The 19,227-nt window shown below is 37.7% G+C and overlaps 1 long non-coding RNA gene across 1 annotated transcript; it reads left to right on the top strand.

Moving 5' to 3' along the window:
• The first annotated feature begins 1,880 nt into the window (after positions 1-1,880).
• On the top strand, positions 1,881-18,966 carry LOC129058516 (uncharacterized). The gene is made up of 3 exons (XR_008523666.2): positions 1,881-2,060; positions 18,252-18,324; positions 18,688-18,966. It is a non-coding gene; the product is annotated as an uncharacterized LOC129058516 (long non-coding RNA).
• The last annotated feature ends 261 nt before the right edge of the window (positions 18,967-19,227 follow it).

Below are 19,227 nucleotides of genomic sequence, written 5' to 3'. Positions count from 1 at the left end.
ATGCTGATTGAATCTGGTTATGGGGAAGTAGCAAGAATATCCTAAATGATTAGGAAGTCATTTGTGTGTATAGAGTAAGAGATAAAATGAAATTTCAGGCTTCTGCCCTTAGAGAAGTTTCTAAGGGCATATAGGTACATTCTTTTTAGTGTGAAAGACAAGTGTTGCAATATGCACAATATCCCACTCAAAAGGAGAAACAAGTCTTGGTGAGCAAAATTTTTTAATATAAACATATATTTTCAAAACTGAATTTGACTTATCAATGCACCTTGCTTCTAGTACTATCATCCAAGCAATTATAGAATGCCTCACTTACAAGTAATGGTATCCCACACCACATTGCTTCTAACCTAGAAACATAGAAGATTGGCAATGAATTCATATCTCTGTACTAGCTGATCCAGTAGACTAGTGGGATGGCTGAAGATTCAGTTTGGGGGCCACCTAGGAGACAACACCCTCCAAGGTTGGATTTGCTGTCACACAAGATGCATAACTTGCTTCGAAATAGCAACTATCATGCAGTTGTATTTTTTCCATAGTTAGAATATACAAGTGTGGGAACTGAGTCAGGAAGTGGAAGTGACTCTTGTCACTCATATTTAAGACCCTGATGGGAAACAAGTCTACATGGCTCTAGAGGCTCATTTTCTCCTCTTTATTGGTATCTTGGCAGGGAGCTGGCTCAGTTGGTGTAATGGCCTACAGAGAGAAAAGATCTTTGATGTCTGCCTTCCTAGCATGCATAGCTTTCCGGACCCACCTGATTTGTACGCATCCTCTGTAGCATCCTACCTGGGCTCAGAGATATCTTAAAATATTTTTTGTTACTTTGTGAAACTAGGTATTCCCTAGCCCCTCATAGGTTAACCAAAAAATACGTAATGTAGTGCGGGCTCCAGGCTTATTCACTGTCTTGGCATGTTCTCACTTTTTCTTCTAGTTTCTCATCCTGGCAGACCCCTCCTGGTGAAACCATGGCCAGGGTGCATTCAGACCATCTATACCCTGCTTAAGTTGTAGAATAATGAACTTGGAAGACAGCGTGTGCTATACTACTTCTTTAGTTTGAATTTTCTCCAGTAAACTCTATATATGCATGTTTCCCCAATAAACTCTACATATATATTACAACCACATGTTGTTCTTGGTGTGTGTTTGTAATTCTTCTGCAGCACACAGTCCATTTGCATGTTTACAAGGATGTTATTGAAGAACCTGCTGTATATATGGTATTATGGGATTTTATATTTCTAAGGATACACACATGCACACATTCACAAAAGAGAGATTTAAGGAATTGGCTCAGGTGATTATGGAGGCTGGTAAGTCCAAAATCTTCATAGTAGGGAGAGAGGCTAGATACCCATGGAAAAGTTGATGTTGCAATATGAGTGTGAAGGCAGATTGCTAACAGAATTTCCTTTTCCTTAAGGGATATTAGCCTTTTTTGCTCTTAAGACCTTCAACTGATTGGATGAGGCCCACCTGCATTGTGAGAGTAATTTGCTTTGCTCATCGAATACTGATTTAAATGTTAATGTTATCTAAATAAATACTTCATAAAAACATCTAGACTGGTGTTTGACCAAATACCTGGGTACCATGGCCTAGCCAAGTTAATGCATAAATCAGCCATCACAAATTAGAAAGCTACTGGTAAAGACTTAGAAAATTATTTTAAAAAATATTCCCCCATATTAATATAATCATGTATAACATAATTTTTTAGAATAAACACATAGTGTAGCACTTTTTAGTCACACCGTACATTGAAATATATATAAATAAATATCCACAACTTAGCCCAACCTACAGACTTTTTACTAAAAATTAGTAGTTAACACTGTTGATCAAAGCCATTGTTTTTCCCATAGAGAAGCTGCTCTCCAAGTGAATACAGCTCAGTGCAATTCAACAAGTGTTTGCAGAGCACCTGCTGAAAGTCAAGGAGAAGCCTTACTCACTTCCATATCAACTGTACCATTCACTTTCTCTCATGCACAACCTCCCAATATGAAATACGTTTTCACATTCAAAGGCCTGGATTCCTCAAGGTAATTTTCCAAGACAATAATATGCATCTTGAGACAGGGACTGTATCTTTTCTTTGTAGTCTCTGCAAAATAGTGCACAAAGCACGTGCTTTAAAGTATTGGTTTGATATGTTAAAATCAAAATCCTTCTATTTCAGAAATCTTTAGAGAGAAATTTGGTCATTATAAAACACAGACTCATTTTAGAAGAAAGATTTTTTGTGACTTAGGTGTCAAAAGTACATAGTACTAAATTGGGCATCAGTAGGACTGGCATTTCCTTCTGGCTCACTGGGAGGCAAAATTGGTCACTCAGGGCGTGGTGATCCTCCCTGCCCCTAGCAAAGGAGAGATTTGAACAAGCAAACTTTAAGGCTGCAAAGAGTCTAAGATTTGTAATTTTTTGAAATATTCTAGAAACCTATTTACATTTTGATTTCTCCTAAATTAGCTTGGTTCTGGTATTCACACTGAGATAATACGTGAAGTATAATGAATATTGAAGTACTATCTTGAAACTGCTTTGCAATTTTCAGAAGAAAGTTTTTGTAGAAAGAAGAATTATATAATTAATCATGGAAACCCAGATGGCACAAAATAAACAGAAACATTCTGGTGTTGTAGCATCCTGTTGTAGTTGAAAGATATTTTGAAAAATAAAAATAAAAATCAGGGCTAATGGTTTTGAAAGGACTGACTTCTTTTTGCACTTATGGCTGACCTTTCTGACTATTATCTATGACATTATGATTGACAGAATAAATCCAAATAGAATATCAGCAATCCAGCCCCAAATAGTGTCAAAACCTCTACGTCCAAAATGAGTATCAAACTCTCAACATAATCCACAATTACCAGCCTCTCTTGCAAATCACAATTCTGTCATTTTTTATGGGAAATCTACAAGCACAGTAATTGCCTCTTAATAGGATACTTTTTTTTAAAGGGGTCAAATTTAAACCATCTGTAGACAGATGGAAGAGAAAGTGGAATTAGGGCTGTTACCGAAAACTCTGCAGCTGTCAGGGTGTGTTTGAGGCAATCCTAGTGGTTCATTAGCAACAGGCAACACTACATCCAGGCTACAAGCAGGGCCTGGGGGGAGATGGGCATCCTTCTTACGGCTGGTTGTTTTGGCAAACGTGAGTGAGTGATGGCTGGACTCATCACTGCAGAACACTCTTCCCATGGGCCCAGACTGCAGATTCTACTCAAAGTCTTTGTTGTTCATTCTGGTCATCAAGCCACACTGTGCTTTTCAATCATTTCAGGGAAGAACCAACTCAGGCCCCAGGCACTGATTTCCTCACACCTCCTACGCCCACATTCTTTCTGTTATGATCATCACCCAATCTCCCCTGCTTGTTTTAACCTTTGAAGGGAAGGAGAAAAAAACAAAGAGTCCAATATGTCACAGGGCTGGAACATTTTATGAAATACGACAAAACTAACCTGTACAGCAGAGATAGGGTCCTTTTAGAGATACCAGCATCCATTTCACAGTGGATACAGCACCCACTCACTTCTCAGTTTCTGGCTTTTTCAAGTGAAAATCATTCTAGGTTTCATTTATTTATTTTTATTTTCTATTTTTCTGTTTCATGTAAACAAATTAAAGATGCCATCACTTGGTGTCTGGTAGAGCTTGCCAAAGTCAAATGGATTCTCAGAACATTAAGTCCCCATTAAGAAGGAAGAGGAAAAAAAAAGACATACAAAAATCTTCGTTTACAAGAATATTCACCTAGCAGCCATTATTTATATTGTATCTTTGTTGATGCTTGGGAGTTCTTTTCTCTTCCTTCAGAACTCTTTGTAGTTTTTACTAGTGAGAAAAATTATTCTGTGTAAAAATTCCTCATTGTGGCCCAAATGACCTACTATTGTTTCCCAGGCTTGCCGTGTACCTTCCCAACTCCACACAGGCACACACCACACACTTCATGTTGAGGATGCTGTGATACACTGACTTCCTTTGCCTCAATCTTACTCATCTTTTAAGACCCTTCAAAGCCATTTTCTACTCTATGAATAGCATTCATTACTTTCTGATCTTATAACCCACACGGTAAATAAATCTTGCCTGGGATTATAATTTTTCTGTGCTTGTACAATTTCCCCAAATAGACTCTTAGCCTCTCAGTGAGAAAGATCCTTTGATCTTAGTCATGCACAAAATCTTTTCAGTAGGTACAATATCTTTAGAGCAACTTATGCAGAGTAGGAGTCTATGGAAAGATGATGATGGCAATAATTTGAGGTCCTATTTGGAACAGAAAAACAGTTTTAAAATACTTGTGGAAATAGTTGCATCATATAATATTTTCAAGATGTCAGGGTAAAAATATGCTTAAAGATAAAAGTTCTGTGGGCTTAATTTTCACTATTTATCATGACCGAGTAGGATCTGTTTGCCTTTCATTTAAAGTCAATTTCCCCTTTCAACAAAAGGGTGAACTACAATGCAGTTCTCAGAGCTAGAACAAGAAAGTAGTTTAACCCTTACAACTTTGAAAGTAAAAAGAAGAGGCACTAATGGAAAGGTAGACAAAAGGCAAAAGAAAGAGCTTATAAGTAGAAAATATGAGGTTGGTCTCACACACAGTCTTGTGGCACAGGGTACAGATTTAGTTCTGTACTAAGAATTGGTAAAAGTGGGGGCTAAGTAGGGTCTGACTTTCTCCATTGGGTCAACTGAGTTGGGAATGAGTTGGTAATGTTGATGGCTGTCCAAGAACATCACAGAAGTACTTCAAGTGTTAGTAAGCCTTATGGCTACTAAAAGTCAGAGTAATTGTTAATATGAGAGCTATTAATATCAATATACCAATTGATACACTAATTAGTTACCAGAATCTTGATATTTTTACTTCACATATATATTTGTAATTCATTTAGATTTAATCCAAATAATACAATTTGAAAATGTTGTATCCCAAAGCGGCAAAGACCACATCTGATAAATCCAAACCTGTTTTGGAAAGCAAAATAATGGTAAATATGACCCCCCGCAAAAAAAATGGTAAATATGACCCCCAAACTATTATATAAAACCTTTTTGATTTTAGGCAAGTAAAAAATAAAATTGAGTTTTTAAAAAGGATTCTATCGAGATTTTTCTAATAAACTATGTTGGATTTTTTTGGTACCATTTTTATGGAGAGGGTTAACATTTTCTACGTAACATTCTACAGAGTTTTCCTTCCACTCATCTAGAGCAGTACTTCCAGAAGCCAACTGGGAAGTTCTTTTCTTTAAAGCCTCATAAGCACTATGGGAAGTGCTTGGTATCATCCTCAGGCTCCTCCCATGGGGAGTAGCCATGAGGTGATGCACAGTCCAGAAATGAACTCAAACTAAAAATTTCAGCGCATTCACTTGCTGTACCATTGGGAAAATTAATTAAACTTTTTCAGATTTCTTCTGAAACTCTTCCCACAACTGGAAAGGAATCTCTAAGTTTGAAATACCTCTATTCTCTCCCACTATTCTTTCCCAATCTCATTCTGGTCACAGAGGAAATAAAACCTCTTTTATCCAATCCATAACTATGCCTGTCTTCCTAGAAATCTTCACTCCTTGGTAAGGAGAAAAGTATTAACTTTTAGTTGTATCTAATTTGAAACTAAATAAGCTGTCTCTTTTAGCGGTATTTAGGCTCAGATATTCTCCTGCTGCTTCACCTGCTATGAAGTTAAGCTTTTCAGACAGAGAAAAGGGAATGTTCACAAGTCTTTGTGGTGGCTGTTAGTTTTGTATTATTTTAATTTGGTGAGAGGTACAATGGGGAGGACTCCTCCGACTTTTGGTTCTTTGCTAGATATGCACTTGCTGATATTTTTACTGTCAGTCTTGTCCACTTTGTAGTTGAGCCTCGTGCATGCTTCCGAAACTAAAGTTTGAGGTTTTAAACTTAGGGCTGTAATCAAGTCCTTCCAGAAGCATAGCCCTCTCCCACCTGGTTAGCTCAGCTTACCCAAGTTTCAGCTGGCAAAGATAAACAGTTCTCTTCCGTTCATCTCTCTGGCCTTGACAAGAGTGTGACTTATGCCACTTCGGGAGGCTGCTCACAGATCTGGTGACCTCCACCATGGTCTCCCTACCATTGAAGAATGGCAGGAGCTAGAGGGTGCCCACTGTGCTCCTCTTTTCCCACACCACTCCACCCTGTCTACTAAACTGGCTGCCTCATGTTAGTGCAGGGTGCAGTGCATAGTGGATCCTCCCAAATTATTTCAATTGAAGTCACAAGTCCCCTGAACTTTCTACTCTCCCCTAATTATCTAATAGACTTTCCTCATCCTCAGGTCAAATCCAGAGCGGGAATACTGAGACATAAGTCAAATGGTTTCCTCTCTCCCCAACTCCATTCTCTGACCAAACTTCAAGTCAGTGTGAAGTGTTTCTATGTACCACATTATCACTTTCCTTTCTATTCTAACCTCAGGGAACTTTGGGGAAACATCTAGTTTAGCCCTTCAGATATAAACTGAGAATTAAAGATGTTAAAGTAATCTTTATTTTTCTCTGTGATGTTGGAACTTACAATCACTGTCTTGCTGTAAATCACTATTGATATAACTATTATCATCTTCTTTCTCTACATTTCTTCTGAAACATTTTCATCTTCTCACCCACCACTGATACCCACATCCCTGGACCTCAGATCAACCAGCATAATGGTTATATATTCAGAAAGGTAAAAGGAAAATTCCTTAATGCTTTTCAAATCATTACTATTATTGTCATTATTATCTACCTTCTCTTTTCTGCTCAGATGCATATATTAACTGCTCATCTAAAAACATCTACCACTAGGAAATCCAATAATCAGTGAAAAGTGTTTGTGCAAGATCTTAATTTTATATTTCCTCCACTGCCTCTCAAACTCACCAATAAATCTCATTTATTGTTATAATTTATTGCATAATGCCCTACTCCAGAAACTACAGTCATTCTTGACTTCATCATTTCTTCCCTTTCATCCTCCCCTTCAATTAAGAAATTACTCTCAAGCACACTGCCTCCAGAGTAATCTTTTCAAAATTCCTAGGAAAGTGATTAACCCCTGAACTTCCAAGGATTCTATTATGTGTATAACATGCTATTGGGACAGGCAATTGAGATTATGAGTAGATATAAATTCTTAATGAATGGTAGCAATCATTCTTATTTCTCTCTTTCAAAAGCTTCTCTTTTCCACTGGGTCCTACTATATTATGTTCACCCTTTTAGCAGAGTATTGAAGGTTCTTCACCATCAGCTGCCGTCACCTGCACACACTCAGTGCTTGAGCTGCTTTGAACATTTTTTTCCATTCATCACAATGCATCATTTTTTAGGTATGCTCTCCAGTGCTTGTCCCGTTACTTAAAATGGATTTCTGCCTGTGCTTACTTTCCAGCTCTGCCATCTACTCCTTGAGTAACCTTGGGAAAATTTCATAAACTCTCAAGGCCTCAGTTTCATGTCTTCCAGAATAAAGATAAAAATGAAACTTGACTTACGGGATCCTTCTCAGCATTAAACAAAATAACACATTTTGTTATTAGAAATTAGCCAATAGTAAGTGTCCAATAAATTTTAGCAATTAACCAATAATTATATTATTAATTCATTATTTATTGTCTTCACGATCATTATCATCATCATCAATGGCAACAACACCAGTAGCAGCAGCGGCATTTTAGCAAGCTTTTACTTAACCTTCAAGATCTGGATAAAATATCATCTCATCTGTAAATATTGTTTCAGGGAAATCTGCCCATTCACACCATTGTGGTGTCCGTCTCCTCAAGTTTTTCAGCATCCTGAGGACAGAAAACACGACAAGTTTTCTTTGCATTTCTAGTACCTGGTCAATGATTGCACGTAGGATGTTCTCAGTAAAACATCACTGCAGAAAAACACACACACACACACACACTTATTGTTATTAGGGTGTGTCAATTTCTTCTAAGATCTACCATGTATTCAGCCACTCAATTCTTCAACAGCCCTGTAATTAGGTGCTTCTATGATCCTTCTCCTTGCACAGGTGGGAAACTGAGAGGTGGAGACATTAAGTAACTTGGTCACAGCCGAGACTAAAACTAAGGTTGTTTGGCTCCAGATTCTGCATGTTTAACCTAAATGCTACATTCCTTTTCCTGGGCAAGAAGGAGGATCTAAGGACAGAGGATGAAATTGAATGCTCCCTAAAATACCCTCTGTTCTAACAGTCTGTGATCTTAGGATTTCTCTTAGAATCTTTGAAACTAATATATACAGGAATAATATATTAAAATATCTATTATTTCTTCAGACATTTTATGAAAGGTTCTAACTGTTCATATTTATTCACTGAGCATGTCTAGTCTGATAAAATGACTACGTTTCTCATCGATTAACCATAGCATGCCTACTCATACTCTCACCTATTTATAATTTTATTCAAGTTCATTTTCTTAAAATAAATGGTTCTGTTTTAAATGAAATCAATTAGAGAGGAGTCACCTTGAATTTGGAATTTTAGAGTTCCCAAAGTTTGAGCTTTAACTGCCTTCACCTCCAATAAAAGTTTTATTCCAGGTTTGACTGTTAGATTGATACATTTAAAAACACATAGCATTCAGTTTGGTGCTCTTGGGAAGATTATGGTGTATGCAAAGAAGCAGGCATTTCTCTCATTGTTTTCATCAACTACCAGTATTCCTGAAAAGAAGAAACAAAGGGATAAAGTTTGTTTATATAACTGTTTGTTGACATAACTATTGGGGAAGTAGTGATAGAAGAAAAACCGTATGATGAAGCAAGCTGAAAGTTTTGTTATGTCATGTCACTGATATAAAAGAGGATTGCCCGCTAAGATTGAGTTAGCAATCTCTATTCCATTCCAAATTATGACAGCCTTGAAAAGTAACTGACAACCAAGCAAACTTAAAACCAAGAGGAAAAATGTTTATGAATAGAAAAATGTTCTGAACGATTGCTATCCAAATTATCATTCAATTAAAAAATTTAATAGGCTGAAAGCTTAAGAATATTATATTGAAGAGTAAGAGTAGTTATCAAAAATATCACAAGTTATATTAACCTCCCTAAAAAGGAGATAAAACTTAAAGGAGAAAAAAAAGTCACTTCTCCTAAATAACTGAACAATCCTGTTTTCCAATATATCATTGAAGCACCATACTAACTGGAATCTTATCTCTACATAAATATGTTGGTTATCTTATAACAATTTCCTAAAGATATTTCTACTTTACTATTTGAACAGTTTAGTTTATCTTTCTAGAGTTTATGAGTGAGCTCATTACCAGTGAATCAAAAATGGTAAAAAGTATACTTTGTTCCACGATCTCTTGAAAAGTAAACTAAATTGTTCAAGTAGTGTATTAGTCCATTCTCGTTCTCATATGCTATAAAGAACTACCTGAGACTGGGTAATTTATGAGGATAAGATATTTTGATTGACTCACAGCTCTGCAGGCTATACAGGAAGCATGGCTGGGAGGCCTCAGGAAAATTAGTCATTACAGAAGGCCACGGGGAAGCAAGCACCTTTTACCGTGGCAGAGCAGAAGAGAGAGAGAGTAAAGTGGGAAGCGCTACACACCTTTAAACAACCAGATCTCATGAGAACTGACTCACTATCACAAGAACAGAAAGGGAGAAGTCTGCCCCTATGATTCAATCTCCTCTGACCAGACCCCTCCCTAACATTAGGAATTACAATTCAAGGTGAGATTTGGGTGGGGACACAGAGCCAACCATATCAAATAGTAAATTAAGAAAAATCTTTAGGAAAATTGTTACAAGATAATTCAAATATTTGTGTAGAGATAAGATTGAGCTTGGTAGATACTCAGTCATTACCAGTGAATTACCACTGAAACCAACATGATTGTGCTGTAACTACCAAAAAAATAACCAGCCAGGGATATTAGTGAATAAGTGACCGTAATTTAACTGTTCTTTATTTCCTGAGCCTCCATAAGTTTTCAGACACAAGCTATATCCCTCATCTGTTTCTTTCACGTCTGTGTCTAGATGCTGAAAATTTCTGCCAAATATCTTGATAACATTTAGAACTGTTTTCAAAAGAAACAAAGGCACTATAAAGACCAGCTCTAAGCTCAAGCAAGGTAGATTATATTCTGTGCATAAATTTGAGATGTGCTAACAGGCAGTTTTGTCACCATGAACCTTTCAAATTATCTAAAATTCCAAGAAATAGAATCAGACCCCCGAGACAGAATTTTATTTTTCCTAAAAATAAAGACAAAATAACATATGCTAGCATGCATTTAGTGTTTTTCAGGAAATATTATTTTGGTTCACTTCGCCGAATAACAACCATCTTCGACATCATGTGGTAGAGACGTACATTTACATTAAGATAGCTTACATTTTACAAGACATATTTGTATCCATTAGCTTACTTGGACTTCATATCAACTGAGAAATTATAAGAAATTACAATATTTTGAAGACAATGAACCTAAAGTCAAATATATTGGTGAATATTTTAAACATAAAATAAAATCCCAGTAAATAAATGAAACAGAATCAAAATCCAATTCTTCAGGTTCCTATTGTCCCAGTAAATAAATGAAACAGAATCAAAATCCAATTCTTCAGGTTCCTATTGTAGTGATACAAAACTCTGCCTCTCAAGCTCCAGACATGTATGAATGAAAAACATCAGTTGGCCCTCTGCTTATGGGAATATGCTGGCTTAATTTCTGGCTACAGGTACATTTTCAGAGTATGATGATATTTACAAATAACACCTATCTTTTAGTCGGTTATTTTCTCCAAAGAGCTGTAAATATCTTATGGCAAATAAAAACATCGGAGGATAGGAACAGGTACTGGGTACTGATTATTTATCAAGCATGGCGCAGGGCACTTTATATCCGTTCACTATTTAGATTTCCTCAGAAAGAGTGACTGTTTTTTTTCAGGTAACTTAGTTGGCACGTGATCCCAGAAAGCAATATCGGAGGATCCAGGAATGTGGGGTTGAAAGGAAGAGACGCCACTAAAGGGTGGGTAATGACTGTGAGCCACTGGGGCTCAGTCCTGTTGGAGACCCTGAGAATTGTTTCTCTGTAGAACAGGAAACTGGACCTTTACCATGACCCTTGCCCATTACTGTTGAGGGCTGTGCCCCAGGGCAGTTAATTATCTCCCACTCCCAAGCTGCCCTGTGTGCAGAGTGAGGGTCCACACAAAATGTAAAGAAGAAAAGCAAAGAAGAAAAGTGGGATGCTGCTGGAGTGCCTGGGACCTTTCCATAAATGCAGCTAAAATTGCAAGTTGGCTTAGGGACCTTGACACAAAACACACAAGTTGTCTACTACAGTATCCCTTTTCACTGCTCAGAAATGCTACTGCTGCACATTAAGTTCAACTTTTTAACAACTCTGAAGTCGTGGCTTGTCACAACCTCTTTAAATATGAATTTAAAATAGGTTTAGTAGGGTGAGCTACAGTTCCTGCTACAGTCTGAGTCCCAAGGCTGTAACTGATATTCATAATCTTCCTTTTCTACCACCCACTGTACAGCTTTCTTTCACGTGGCCAGCCTTACAGCTGGCATACAGCTGCTTGCCTGATAGAGAAGCACAGAGCTTCAACCCTTAGTTGTCTGAGTCTTCTTTGTTTGTCTTGCCCCTTATCAGATTGTTGCTGCTGCAAATGCCTGTTTTCTTTTTTCACTGAGCATAGAAACACCACGGGAGGCTACAGTGATTTCCCTCAGTGCCCAGTGCACTCCTCCATGCCTCCATTATATGGCAGCAAACGTAGAAATGCATGATAACTAGGGTTAAACATCCTGTCAATTTAGTAACTGTTCTTAAAAATCATTTATGTGCTGGTCTACAAGCATGAGGAGTCCAAAATGACTAAGAAAAAGCTAAAGGTTCAGGTTTGAAGAAACCCTTAGTGCATTTCCAAGAAGCAAAATTTCCCCCACTGGGGTTTAAGACCTAGAATCTACAGAGTCTAAATGTGCAGGAGTGAGAAACGCAAGTTCCCCAGTGGGTCATTTGTGGGGACGGGGGGATGGTGAGTGTGGTCGATGCTTGTTTCAACATTTCATTCTCTCACCTGTGTATTCTAGTACTAGGAACAAGGCATCATATAATAGGTATTTCTTAAATACGAACATCGCATCACAAAAGGCAGTATCCTAAACAAATAGGGTGCCATCCCCACACTGTCAGCTAGGCTGAACCTTTATGAGGCCATTCTTACATTCTATCAGATTGTCTATGATCTTGTGATTACACACTTTCAACTTGGATATAGCATGACTTTTGATTTACTATCATGACTGGGAGTGGGTGGGAAATCTCAGGTTTGCTCTTGGTATTTCACCCTAATGTCTCTTACTCTACACATCAGAAATCTAATGTAAGGGTTCTATCAGATCCTAAATTTGATTAAAATTCAGAGTCTTGAGAAATGACTACAGGGTGATTCCATGGAAAAATTAAACTCATTATAAGCTAGATTTAAACCCAGAAACCTACTTACTGTCTGGTCATAATACAACAGGAATTAGAGTCACTTTAATTTCAGTATGAAGTAAGACTCAGTTTTCAACATCTCTTTGAAAGAGCTTGATTACGCATTTTCCTTAATGTGCAGTTACTCTGGTACAAGACCATAGGTACTTTTGAGGAGAGACTGATATAACATTTATGATATATGCTTCTGGTGGCATAAAAGCGTCTTTCCTCAGGAGTATCTACCCTCATTTTGGTCAATAGATCCTATCTGGGGCTATCTCAGATCTGAAAACTGGGCCAGGAGTAGTAATTTTTTATTGCAGAGTCTGATAGAACTCTTGGCCTACTACCTTTTGAGTTTTTTCTTGGTTTTTATACATGTCAAGCAACATCTTTGATGGCTGCACATTTATTTCACTTCCAGATATACACTATAGTCTTTTAACCATTGCCAGAGTTCTCTGTAGGTTAAGGAACCCTTTTTTTGCCATACAGATATGTCTGTGCCTTCTAGTATTGCTTCTGATGGCTAAGTGCCACCACTTTGTTTTCTGCTATTCCGGGACTCTGTCAGCTTCATTGACACTAGGGGCCTTTGTCTCATGGAACTGTCTCCTGTCAATTCTGTACTGCAGAGGATAGCCATACTGCACTTCTCAAAAATGTTAGAGTTTTCTTCAATAATGCATGCCTCCTTGGTTGCAGAAACCCAGGTATTCCTATCCCAGATATATCAGTCTCTTGCCTCTTTTGTATCTTGGCCATGATTTTAGCATAAAAGACCCACTAAGGCTGAACATTGTCTCCTCTGCAGTTTTGTTACCTTTACTATTAAATCTCGGGCTTGAATTTCAGCAAAGTCTACCCAGAGCTATAGAAAATAAAAGTTTTTTAAAAACTTCCATGAGGGTCTTCTGGCCAGTGTCATTCTGTTTCTCCAAGGTTTTCAATGCAAATTAAATGTCAACTAATTTTACAATCTTTTAAATTATCATTGCCCCAACAAAGTTCAAGTATCAGAGCTACACTATAAGCCAATGTTTCCCTCTTTTCTACCTCTTATCCCATTTCAAAATAGGTAAGAGTATCAGTAATTGTGATGCCAAATTAGTTTGAGAAAAGGACTTATGAAAAGGTAGTTTATTTGAAAGGGTCCAAGAAACAGAAACAAAGGGGTGAGGAAAGTAAGAAAAGAGGAAAGCTTGTTACCACTGAGAACAACTGGAATTCCATCTGCTATGGGCCTCAGTCCCTCTAAAGAACTGTGTTGATGCAGGGCATGGTGGCTCACGCTTGCAATCCTAGCATGTTGGAAGGCTGATGGGGGAGAATTGCCTGAGCTCAGGAGTTCGAGACCAGTCTGGGAAACATGGTGAAGCCTTCTCTCTATTAAGATACAATTAGCCAGGCGTGGGGCACATGGCTACAATCCCCACTACTCGGGAGACTGAGGCACAAAAATCACTTGAAAATGGGAGGTGGAGGTTCCAGTGAGCCAAGATTGGGCCACTGCACTCCAGCCTGGGTGACAGAGCAAGACTCTGCCTCCAATAACAAACAAATGAACAAACAAACAAAAAACTGTGTTGAATGTGTTGAATGCAGTTTTAAATAAAGAACGAGAGCCTGAGACCTTTCTACCAGCTCTTGAGATCTGCTAATTGAGTGATTTGTCTGTGGCTCATCCCTGCATTTCTGGGCTGCTTTGTTGGTGTTATCTGAGTTGCAGTAATAGAAAAGCATGAAAAGCAGTGTTTCCCTTATATCCATTTATTATTCCCTTATATCTCATTTATTAGCACAATTATCAATTTTACAGGTGAAAAAATTAGGTTTGGACACCGAAGTAATTTACTCAAGGTCACACAAAAAGTAAATGACAATGCAATTAAAGCTTACTAGAAATGAAGACTTTCTAGCCCAAATCCAGACCGAGTGAATCGGAATTTGCAATTTAACAGGATCCCCAGGTGTGACATATGCATATTTAGGTTTGCTATGCACTAGTTTAAAATGTTTTTCTTAAGTGTCCATAGCCATAAATCAAACAAGAACATCTTATATATAACAGCAAGTCATCCAAAAGATACATTGCTCTTTCCAGTCAAACCAAAGAGATTCTCCCAGGTATTCTCTTTTTCAAACATTAATTAATTAAGAGTATTTGGCTGTAAGGAACACAATGCAATTTTTTTCAAGATGTTTGTGTGGATTAGGGATGGACTGGAAGGTGATACAGAAGGTACACTATTTCCATAGGTAAGTAGCATGCCAGGTGGAGCTGAGGAGGCAATGGTCATAACTCAAGAACAGCATATTTGAGAGTGTATTATTTTCCTATTGCTGCTGTAAGAAATTAGCACAAATTTGCTTAAAACAGCACACATTTATCCCATTGTTCTGTTGGCTCAGCTAGTTTCTCTGCTCTGGATTTCAGCTTTTTCACAAGGCTGAACTAAATATATTGGCAAACTGGGTTCTTATCAGAAAGTACCGGGAAGTGTCCACTTTCTTTTTTTTTTCTTTTTTCTTTTTTTTTTTGAGACGGAGTCTCGCTCTATCGCCCAGACTGGAGGACAGTGGCGCGATCTCGGCTCACTGCAAGCTCTGCCTCCTGGGTTCTCGCCATTCTCCTGCCTCAGCCTCCCGAGTAGCTGGGACTACAGGCGCCCGCCACCACGCCCAGCTCTTTTTTTTTTTTTTTTTTTTTTTTGTATTTTTAGTAGAGATGGGGTTTCACTGTGTTCGCCAGGATGGTCTCGATCCCCTGAACTCATGATCCTCCCGTCTCGGCCTCCCAAAGTGCTGGGATTAGAGGCGTGAGCCACCACGCCTGGCCAAAGTGTCAACTTTCAAACTCACTTGGACTCTTCTAAGAATCCAGTTTTTTGCGCTTGTGTTAGGGGCTGCCGTTAACTCCCAATGGCCCCTGAGGTCCTTACCTGTGGATTCCTGCTTCTCAAAGCCAGCAAGGGCATGTCAGATCTGCTCATGCTTGGAATCTCTCTGACTTTTCCTTGGGTCACATATCTCTTGCTTCACCTTCTGCCACATTTTTTTTTTTTCCTGAAAGCCAAAAAGATTCTTTGCTTTAAGGGGTGATGTAGTTAGATTGAGAGCCCACCTGGATAGTGGGTCCTCTCTCCTCTCATTTTAAGGTTTGTAACCTTGATTACATCTGCAAAGTCTCTTTTACTATGTAACATAACATATTCAGTTTCCAAGTATTAGCGAGTGGGCAACTTCAAAAAACCATTCTGCTTACCACAAAGAGTTTATGTGCTTCAAAAAGTAGTGGAGATAGTGAGAAGATAGGTTTTAGAGAGCTGTAAAAGAGAGGAATACCTTTGTTTCTTCAACAAATATTTACTGAATAAACACTGCTTTCTAGTATTGTGATGTGAGATTTTAGCTTTGGGGCAATAGGATGCCATTGAAGGTTATAAAGCAGAAAGTGGTAGAATAAGTTTTTATTTTTTAGAAATATTAAATTGTTGTCAACAGGTTATGGGGCATATGTAAAATAGGAGAGACTGATGTTTTCTCTCTTTCACAAGTACAGTCTAGATATAGAGAGATAAGAGCCTACCTCAGAAAGCTGGCAGTAGGAAAATAAAGGAAAGGATGACTTTGAGAAAGGCACAAAGAAATAATTGACAGGACTCAGTGTGATATGGTGTGGCTGCGCCCTACCCAAATCTCATCTTGAATTGTATTCCCCAGGTGTTGAGGGAGAGAGCTGGCGGAAGGCGAATGGATCATGGGGGCAGTTCTCCCCATGCCGTTCTTGTGATAGTGAGGGCATTCTCGTGAGATCTGATGGTTTTATGAGTGTTTTGGTAGTTCCTCTATTGCTCTCTTCCCCTTTCTCCTGCCACCACGTGAAGAAAGTTCATGCTCCCCCTTCGTCTGCCACCATAATTGTAAGTTTCCTGAGGCCTCCCCAGCCATGCAGAACTGTGAGTCAATTAAACCTCTTTCCTTTATAAATTACTGATTCTCAGGCAGTTCTTTATAGCAGTGTGAAAACGGACTAATATACAGTGCTTTGTGCTTGGAAAACGGGATAAAGGAGATGGAGGTAATGTGCGATGACTGAGAGAATTTGTAGAACAGCAAAAACCACTGAAATGCCATGCTTCAATAGAGGCACCAGGTAAGCCAGCAGCACACAACAAAAATAAAAACACTAATTTTGCATTTCCATTTTATTGTTTTTTCCACTTGTTACAGGCTGTTAAAATGGCCGTTGCCTGTTATAGTGCATATTCTATCACCTTAAGTTACCCACCAATAAATCTCAACATAACCCAGCTATTTAGGTTTTATAATTCTTGCCTATGGACAGAAACAAAATGTCCTTCTCCGAAAGTGTCTTTTCAACAAATACATAGGGAGAATTAGAACAAAGTATGGACCAAAAGCATTCAAAAATGACTCAAGCTCAGAACACATTTGAACCCATTGAAGAGTACAAGTTGTAGTTAAATTAATCTTACCACCAGGGGAGGGTTGACATTTTTCTTATACATATTCAGATGTCTCCTCTTCTACGTGACCAGAAACCTTAGGAAGAAATAAGGCAATAGATACAGAGCATGACACATGTGGTGGGCATTTGCTTGAACTCTCAGGCTGGAAGATTTTTTTTTAGAAAAAAGAAAAAAATTCAGTAAATCCTCAAAAAATTTTTCATTCAGGCCCATACCTTGCTACAGGTTTTATTGCTTCCGTTCTGGTTAAGGATAGTGTTTATTTTTAGATTTCATTTAATACTCAGAAACACAAGCAATGCTGAAGGTCACACTACAATCTGAAATCGTCTCAAATGTTTCTGGTTTGGCTTCACCAAAAATGCATTGTGCCAAACACTTTTCGTCCTTAATTTTTAAACCCTTGTATATTTTCAAAGAAAATGCAATCCACATGTTTCTTATACATTTACATTTATCAAATTCCTCTTGTGTAAAGAGTGACTTGGAGACCAAAAAGGAATTGGAAATTATTTATTTGCCTTTGAAGCTTTTTTTGTTAGGAAAGGAACAGCATGTTCTTTGGAATAATTCACATTAGACAAGCAGGTGTTCAGTAAACCTGAAGTATTTAAATAACATAATCTAGAAAATCTATATTTGTCTCTTCATCTTGCTTCCCCTTGATTACTAATATAATGATAATATTCATCATTTTTCATCATTATCAGTCATAATGCTATTATGTTATCATTTACTATTATTGTTGTTAGAAACTTAATAGGAATGTTGGTGGTATTATAAGCATATGTAAATTTTGTAACTTCTTCATTTATGAAGTACTTTTACCTCACTCATTCTTAAATACTTCAGTAGTGAAAGACTTCCATGCTTTGTAGTATACCTTTTTTCATTTCCTGTTGCATCATCAGACTGAGAAAAAGTATTTGCCAATTGCTTTCCATCCTCCACAGAGCCTCTTTTTGGTGATATCAATCTCATTTCTACTTTTATGACTTTGGGTGTTCTCTTCATCTCCCTTAACTTTTTTAACCTTCTCTTTTCAGAGCCTTGTTTGTCTCTGTCTTTATAATTTGAATTAAGACTATTATCATCCTAAAATATTTCATCGCTGAGCTGAAAGTTCCTGTCATAATGGTTCCATTTATGTCTTCTTTATAACAGTGGATACGACATTGTTTTAATTTGCTTATTCTCTGAATTATACATTGTTACAGATCTCCAGGTATGCCTAAAGAATCTTGGGGATGTGTGTTCTGAAGCCAAAGAGACCCCCAAGCATCCTGCAAAGTAAGTTCTATGTCTTTTTTCTACATGTCTTCTCATGGTGTTTACTTGCAATTGTTATAACATACAATATCAGTCGATGTGCCTGCTAGGCACTGTATTTGTTATATGACACGTGCTATTTGTTTTCTCCATGAAAATATTACAATAAAATACCAGATAAAAGTAAATTTTGACCCTGTCTCCCTTTAAAATTAGATTACATGTTTTTAATTTATTATGTGAAGCTTAGGCCTTTATATATATATATATATTTTTTTTTTCATTTAACTAAGGTCTTGAAAACATTGCACAGAAAAAGAAGAGTGGTGAATAAGATCTTAATCAAAACTACCATTTACCAAATATCATTCATTCATAAAACAGATACCGATGCACAACAATTTGGGACATAGCTTAAGCTTTCTGCTCGATGCTGGTGACAAAGAGGAGAAAGACAACTTCTACTCTCAGACAACTTAGTCTGTTTTACGAGTTACAAACATAGACAATTTCAACACTGGATGAAAATGATGGGACAAAGTTAAAAGGAGAGAGGAATGCATGTCAGCTGAGCTTCAGAAAAGAAAAAAAAGGGTTTTGGAGAGATCTCAATGTAAGGTAAGCTGCGCAAGTTAATCAATATAATGTGCAGGCAAAACAGAAAGCCTTTATTTAATAGACATAGTTGTTAGTTAATAACCATAACAATTAATCCTTCTAATGATTGTGGAGGTAAATACAGTTATTATCCTAATTTTACAAGCGAGAAAACATAAAAGTTACATATAACATTTAAGTGAGGCGAGGTGTGGTGGCTCATGCCTGTAATCCTAACACTTTGGAAGGCCAAAGTGGGTGGATCACTTGAGGCCAGGAGTTTAAGACGAGCCTGGCTGACATAGTGAAACCCCGTCTCTACTAAAA

The sequence above is a fragment of the Pongo abelii genome, chromosome 2 (assembly GCF_028885655.2).
Source record: "Pongo abelii isolate AG06213 chromosome 2, NHGRI_mPonAbe1-v2.0_pri, whole genome shotgun sequence".
Taxonomy (NCBI): Eukaryota; Metazoa; Chordata; class Mammalia; order Primates; family Hominidae; genus Pongo; species Pongo abelii.
This window is presented reverse-complemented; position numbering and strand designations above follow the sequence as displayed.